A 6837-nucleotide genomic window follows, 5' to 3' on the forward strand; every position below is an offset into this window, starting at 1 on the left:
GCAGCAGCGCCGCGAGCAGGCTCGCCCGCGCGCAGCAGCGCCGCGAGAAATCTTCGCCGCGCAGCAGCGCCGCGAGAAGGGTCGCCGCGCGCAGCAGTGCCGCCAAACAGTGGTCGCCGCGCAGCAGCGCCGCGGCAGGGTCGCCGCGCAGCAGCGCCGCGAGCAGGGTCGCCCGCGCAGCAGCGCTGCGAGCAGGCTCGCCACGCAACAGCGCCGCGAGTAGGCTCGCCGCAGCAGCGCCGCGAGCAGGCTCGCTGCGCAAGCGCTCAGAGACAAACACCCGCTGGTGTTTGTGAAATTGCCCCAAAGGCAAGGCAAATCCTCGAAGGAAAGCTCATCAAGATTTGCTGCACCGAGACTTTTAAAGAAAGCTGTGTCGTTTATATCGAAGATCGTCTACTAGAGTTTATACTTGAGTATTGAGATCCAAAAGAACTGATTTGTGATGGCGCGTCACCACCGGACGTCATCGAGCCAGCAGCAGAGGAGCAGCAGGACTTTCCCGACCCAGCACCTGAGGAGCCGGCACTACCCAGCTCGCCACCGAGACGAGTCCAGCCACCACGGCGAGCCGCCGCAGCAACACGGGATTCCGCATTCCGTTACTCGGCATGACACGGACGCCGACCACCGGAGCACACCGACACCTTCGGTTACCTTATTCTATAGCTTTTCGGTTTTATCGTGTTGTCGTGTAGCGGGGAAGGATGCATATGAGGAACTCTTTCCCCCCCCCCCTTTTTATGTTGGGCCTGACAAGCCCGTTTCCTATTTTCCTGCTTATTTTCTCTCCCTTTTATTTTGTGTTATTGGACTTAAGGAAGGGCCATCTTCACCCATATATAAGGGGAAGAGGTGGGCGCTTCCCTTACCTTGACCTAAATTTTTGAAGAATTGCATTTTGAGAAAGAAGGGTCAGGTCGTGGAGAAGAATAGAAGAAAGAAGAAGAAGAGGAGAAAGAAGAATAGGAAGAGAGGAAGAAGAGAAAGGGAGAGGAAGGAGGAAGGGGAGCCGCCGCCGCCGCCGCCGCGGCGCGCCGCCGCCGCGCAGCGCTGCTGCCGCAAGGCCCGCTTGCCAGCGCCGCCTGCGCGCCGCGCTGCGCCGCCGCCGCTGCGCCTGCCGCGCCGCGCGCCAGCGCGCCGCCGCGCGCCCGCGATCGCGCACCGACGCTGCGCCATCACGCGCACTCGACGCTGCGCGCGCACCGCTTCGCCGCCGCCGCGCGCCGCCACCGCGCGCCGCGCGCGGCCACGCGCCGCCGCCGCCGCGCCGCCGGCGCTCACCGCCGCCGCGCCGCCGCCACCGCGCGCGCGCACCCGCCGCCGCACTCGCCGCGCCGCCGCGCGCCGCCCGCCGCACCGCCGCTGCCGCCCACGCTGCCGCCGTGCCGCCTCGCCACCGCCGCGCGCTGCGCGCTGCTGCCGCACCGCTGTGCCGCCGCTCCGCTCACGCCCTCACCAAGCTGTCGCTCCGTGTCGCGCTAGCCGTGACCGCCGTGGTCCGACCGCGGCAATATCGCCGCCGTGCTCGTGACGTCGTCCCACCGCACTGCTCGCCATCGACCACGCCACCCTGCACCGCTCCGCGGTGACTGCGCGCAACCGCCCCTCCGCACCTGTCAACCTCTGGCGCCCCCGACAACTCCCTCCTCCGGAACCAGTTGATACGAAGATCCTGTCGCCAGCACGACGAAGGTACTCTGCTTCCCTCGCCACTTTACGTCATTTATTTCCTTCAGTATTCTTTCGTATTGCCTCCACCGCGCTCGGGTTAGATAGGTGAGTGAGACAGATTGAGAGAACGACGAAACAAAGACGAGCGTCTTGCCTGCCCGGTACGAGTCGGGACGCCCCGACGCGCGTGAGCGTTCCAGTGGGAGTTACCCCCATTCGACGGCGTGCGCGCCCTCGACCCGCCTCGGACGACTTGGAGGGCTGGTTCAACCTAGCTAGGTGACCCCGTCCCCGCTCCGGATCGGCTCTCGTAGCTTGTCAGCGCATTGCACGTACCATCGTAGAACCATCGTCCTCGTTATCGTCATACATGCATTTCTGTTCTCCGCATATCCATCGGTTGACGTCGTGGACGTAACCCGATTAGTTAGTGATTCGACATCGAGTTCCTACCCTCGGTGACGGTCGGACGCTGTTGAGACGTCGTCTGGCATCAATTTGATAGAAAGAATTCTTCTGCTGTTTTTTGTCGTCTCCCTGTGGATCGACCCTCACTCACCCTAAGCTGTGAGGTTATAAATTTCGTTGTATAAGCTCAATCCTCACACGTATTAAATGCTAAACAACCAGTAAAAAACACCCCAAAAATTGAGTCTATCAACTGGCGCCGTTGCCGGGGAGCACGGTATTACAGTAGGAATTTATTTTTTAATTGTTCAGTAATCTTTTCTTGATTTTCCTTAAGCTACAGGACTTAAAAATCCTCAGCTCATTGTTCTGCTATCATTTGTGCTGAAGATCTATAGTAGTTACACGCTCAGGAGCTGGTGAGAAGTCTGCAGAAAAAATTAGTAGAGACGCCACCCCGGATTCTATAGTCACAGAACCAGAAATTCAGCAGAGAAATATGGCTGAAAGGAGAATACTGAAAGGAGAAGAACTATGTTGGATAGGTCTACACCGTCCGGAAGCTTACGACAAACCGATGTAAATCTGAACATCGGTGAAGGTATATTGTTTCGATACGATAATGCATTGATCAATTCTCTACCTGAATTTAACAGATTATCTGCACAGAATCCTTTAGAATTCCTTGATGATTTTCATATTAGATGCTCTTCTCAAAATGTTCCTGGAATATCTACAGAGATGTTAAAAATGAAATATTTTCCTCTAACTCTTAAAGATAAAGCGTTTGTATGGTATCGTAATCTAGGAATCACTTTTAATTCTTGGGAAGAGATGCAAGGAAAATTTCTGCAGAAATTTTACCCTCTCTCCAAAACGAATTTTTATAGAAGAGAAATTCACAATTTCTATCCTCATGACGGAGAAGCCTTTAGTGAGTCATGGGAGAGATTCAATGATTTGTTGAGGAAATGTCCTCACCATAGCATTGAGCAATGTCAACTAGCCCAAATATTTTATGAATCTCTCTGATTTTATGAAAAACAAAGTAAATCTACCACGGGTGGAACGTTTTATACCGCATATGAGGATGAAGTTTTCGATATTTTGGAGAGAGTTGCAGAAACTGACTTGCAGGAGATTGGGGCCAATCAAAATGGGAGAAACCTGCAGCCAAAAAGAGTAGGAGTTCTGCAGGTTAACGCCAAGGAGGGAGAGCTACAAGCGGGCCTAAGGGAGACTAACCAGAAATTGGAGGAGCTCACCTCCACCTTGAAGAATGTCTTTTTAGGTAACTCTCCTATCATTAAAGCTAATATCTGCTCTCTCTGCTTCAGCAGGGAACATGAAGATGGAGCCTGCCAAGCCATGGAAGAAGAGGTGAAGGCCTTCAACCAGCCGCAACAACCGTGGGCAGGTCAAAAGAGGCCAAATTTCCAAAACGGAGAGACCTTCCACCAAGGGAACAAGCCGGCAGCTCAACCTCCGTTCCAGCAGAGACAACCATTCCAGCACAGGCCTCCACAGCAGTATCAGGTTCCATCTCAGAACCAACCTGATTTTTCTTCACTTACCTCCGTCATTTCAGATATGATAGAGAAGCGAAACCAAAAGTTGCGGGCGGAGATGGAGATGAAGATGCAAATGATGATAGAATTTCAAACAAAGCAAATGCTGGAGTCTCAAGAGCAGATGAGGAAGATGCTAGAAAGCTTCAGGCCTGCACAATCCGAACATCAAGGTATATCTCTAGACCTACCTTGCACATCTTATAAATTTCCCACGAAACCATTAATAAATCCATGCAACTTGCATCATGTGCAGCACTCCATTCCTGATGAGACGAATGGAGACGATCCTGAAGTTCTAGCAATCTCAAAATTGAGAAATGGAAAAGAACTTCAGGATCCCTATCAGAACTCTAGAGAGAATTCTAAGAAGGGGAATGAACCACGAGAGGAAGAAGGAGAGGATTCTCCCTACGTGGAGGAACCTCTACCTTCTACGAGTGGGCAACATGTTCCTTACCCTTCCGCTTTAAATAGAAAAAAACCGATCCTTGATTATGAAAACCGATTGCTGGAGAATTTTAAAAAAGCCACCATGACTGTAACTATAGAAGATATGCTTAGGTGCGCACCTTCCCTAAAGAAGTACCTTAAGGACTCTTGCACCATTAGGAAGCCTAGGGAAGTAGTTAAATTATCTGAGAATGCCTCTAGCATCCTTAATGCCATCCCTATCAAAATGAGAGACCCCGGAGCCCCTTTCATCACATGTGAAATTGGAGGAAACACATTTTCTAAAGTTTTATTAGATACGGGAGCAAGCATAAGCATCATCCCAACGGCATTATATGAGGAGTGTGGGTTTGGAGAATTGGAGGAAATACACATGGATTTACTCCTAGCCGATGGAACCGTGAGGCAACCCGAAGGAAGGTTAACCGACGTCATGATCACTGTAGAGAATTGTGAAATACCTGTAGATTTTATAGTGACTGATGTGAAGATATCAGGAAACATTACCTTAGCTCCTATTATCTTAGGAAGACCATTTCTAGTTACGGCAAAAATGATAATGGATTGGGAAAAGGGGACGGTGGAGTTTAAAATTGGAAAGGAGAGAGTTCAACTTGATATATCAAAAATGATGAAGTGTCCCTTAGGAAGCAATGAGGAGTTAAAATTGTGTGCAGAGGGTGACGGAGAGGATGTGATTAAGGAATACTTGTCACAAGTAGAGGGCTGAGAGCTAGAGGAAGAAGTCATAGACGCCCCTTCGGTAGAGGTAGGACCAGAATTGAAACCCTTACCCTCATCCCTCAAATATGCATATCTAGATGAGAAGGAAATCTTACCGGTAATCATTTCCTCATCACTCACTCCTGAACAAGAAAGTGACTTGCTCGATGTACTTAGGGAGCATAAAAATGCTAAAGGTTGGACATTTGATGATATTAGGGGAATTCCATTTTCGATTTGTGAACACAGGATATTTTTAGAAGAAGAAGCAAGACCTTATAGAGAGCATCAAAGGAGACTCAACCCTTACATAAGAGAAGTTCTTGAGAAAGAAATTATAAAGTGGTTGAATGCAGGAATTATTTATGCCATATCCGACAGTAGATGGGTGAGTACCGTACACATGGTACCAAAGAAATCTGGAATTACAGTAGAAGTGAATGAAAAAGGGGAAGAGGTGCAGAAGAGATTGACCACTGGATGGAGGGTGTGCATTGATTATAGGAAATTAAACAAGGCGACAAAGAAAGATCACTACCCACTGCCCTTCATAGATCAAATACTAGAAAAACTGTCAGGGCAGCAATATTTTTGTTTTCTTGATAGTTATTCAGGATACAACCAAGTAAACATCCATCCTGATGATCAAGAGAAGACAACATTTACGAGTCCCGTAGGGACATATGCCTTTAGGCGTATGCCTTTCAGGCTATGCAATGCCCCCGCCACATTTCAGCGATGTATGAATACCCTCTTTTCTGATTTAGTAGGAGAATGTCTAGAAATCTTTATGGATGATTTTTCAGTTTTTGGATCTACCTTTGAAAACTGCTTACTAAGCCTCACCAAAGTATTGAAGAGGTGCATTGAGTCCAACCTTGTCCTAAGTTGGGGAAAATCCCATTTCATGGTGCAGGAGGGAGTAGTGCTGGGACATACAGTCAGCAACCGTGGATTGGAAGTGGACAAGGCCAAAATCGAGATCATCTAGGGCCTTCCACCTCCAACTAACCTAAAAACCCTTAGGGGTTTCCTCGGCCACGCGGGTTTCTATAGACATTTTATCCTTGATTTTGCTAAAATTTCTAAACCTCTTACAAATCTTTTATCGTCTAAAAATAATGATTTTGAACTAACATTAGAGGCTAAGAACGCATTTGATAAATTGAAAGAAGCTTTAGTTAACGCACCTATCTTGCAAGGGCCCGATTGGACCCTTCCTTTTGAACTAATGTGTGATGCTTCTGATTTTGCAGTAGGTGCAGTGTTAGGTCAGCGAATTGACAAGAAACCCGTGGTCATTTACTACGCCAGCAGAACTTTAGTGGATGCGCAGCTAAATTATACTACTACCGAGAAGGAACTACTGGCCATTATTTTTGCTTTAGAAAAGTTTCGATCTTACTTGTTAGGTAGTAAAATTACTGTTTTTTCTGATCATGCAGCTATTAGATACTTGTTAACGAAGAAGGAGGGCAAACCTAGGTTGATTAGATGGGTGCTTTTATTGCAGGAATTTGATTTAGAGATCAAAGATAAGAAAGGGTGTGAAAATGTAGTAGCAGATCATCTCTCTCGAATCATGAGCACCCAACCTGAGATTATAAATGATGCATTTCCTGATGAATATGTCCTAACCGCACAAGGAACATTGCTTCCTTGGTACGCGCACATTGTCAATTTTTTGGTTTCAGGAAAAATTCCCACAAGATGGACGTCTCATGAGAAGAAGAAGCTGCTTAAGGATGCACGATTTTACTTTTGGGAAGATCTGGAGCTATTCCATCAAGGCCAAGATCAAATTTTGAGGCGGTGTGTCCCCGAGAGCGAGCAAAGAAGTATTTTGGAATTCTGTCATTCCAAACCCGGAGGGGGACACTACTCGGCCAAGGTAACAGCTCATAAAGTTGTTGAATCGGGTTTCTTTTGGCCTACATTATTTCATGACGCCCAGAAATTTTATAATACTTGTTTAGCATGCCAAGCATCCATCAACATAAATAGGAAAGAT

At 48.4% G+C, this 6837-nt stretch overlaps 1 non-coding gene across 1 annotated transcript; it reads right to left on the reverse strand.

The window, feature by feature from the left end:
* Nucleotides 1-2962: 2962 nt before the first annotated feature.
* Nucleotides 2963-3071, reverse strand: LOC144704022 (small nucleolar RNA R71). Its single transcript, XR_013581714.1, has one exon. It is a non-coding gene; the product is annotated as a small nucleolar RNA R71 (small nucleolar RNA).
* Nucleotides 3072-6837: the final 3766 nt, after the last annotated feature.

Source organism: Wolffia australiana, chromosome 5 (genome assembly GCF_029677425.1).
Source record: "Wolffia australiana isolate 7733 chromosome 5, ASM2967742v1".
Classification (NCBI taxonomy): Eukaryota; Viridiplantae; Streptophyta; class Magnoliopsida; order Alismatales; family Araceae; genus Wolffia; species Wolffia australiana.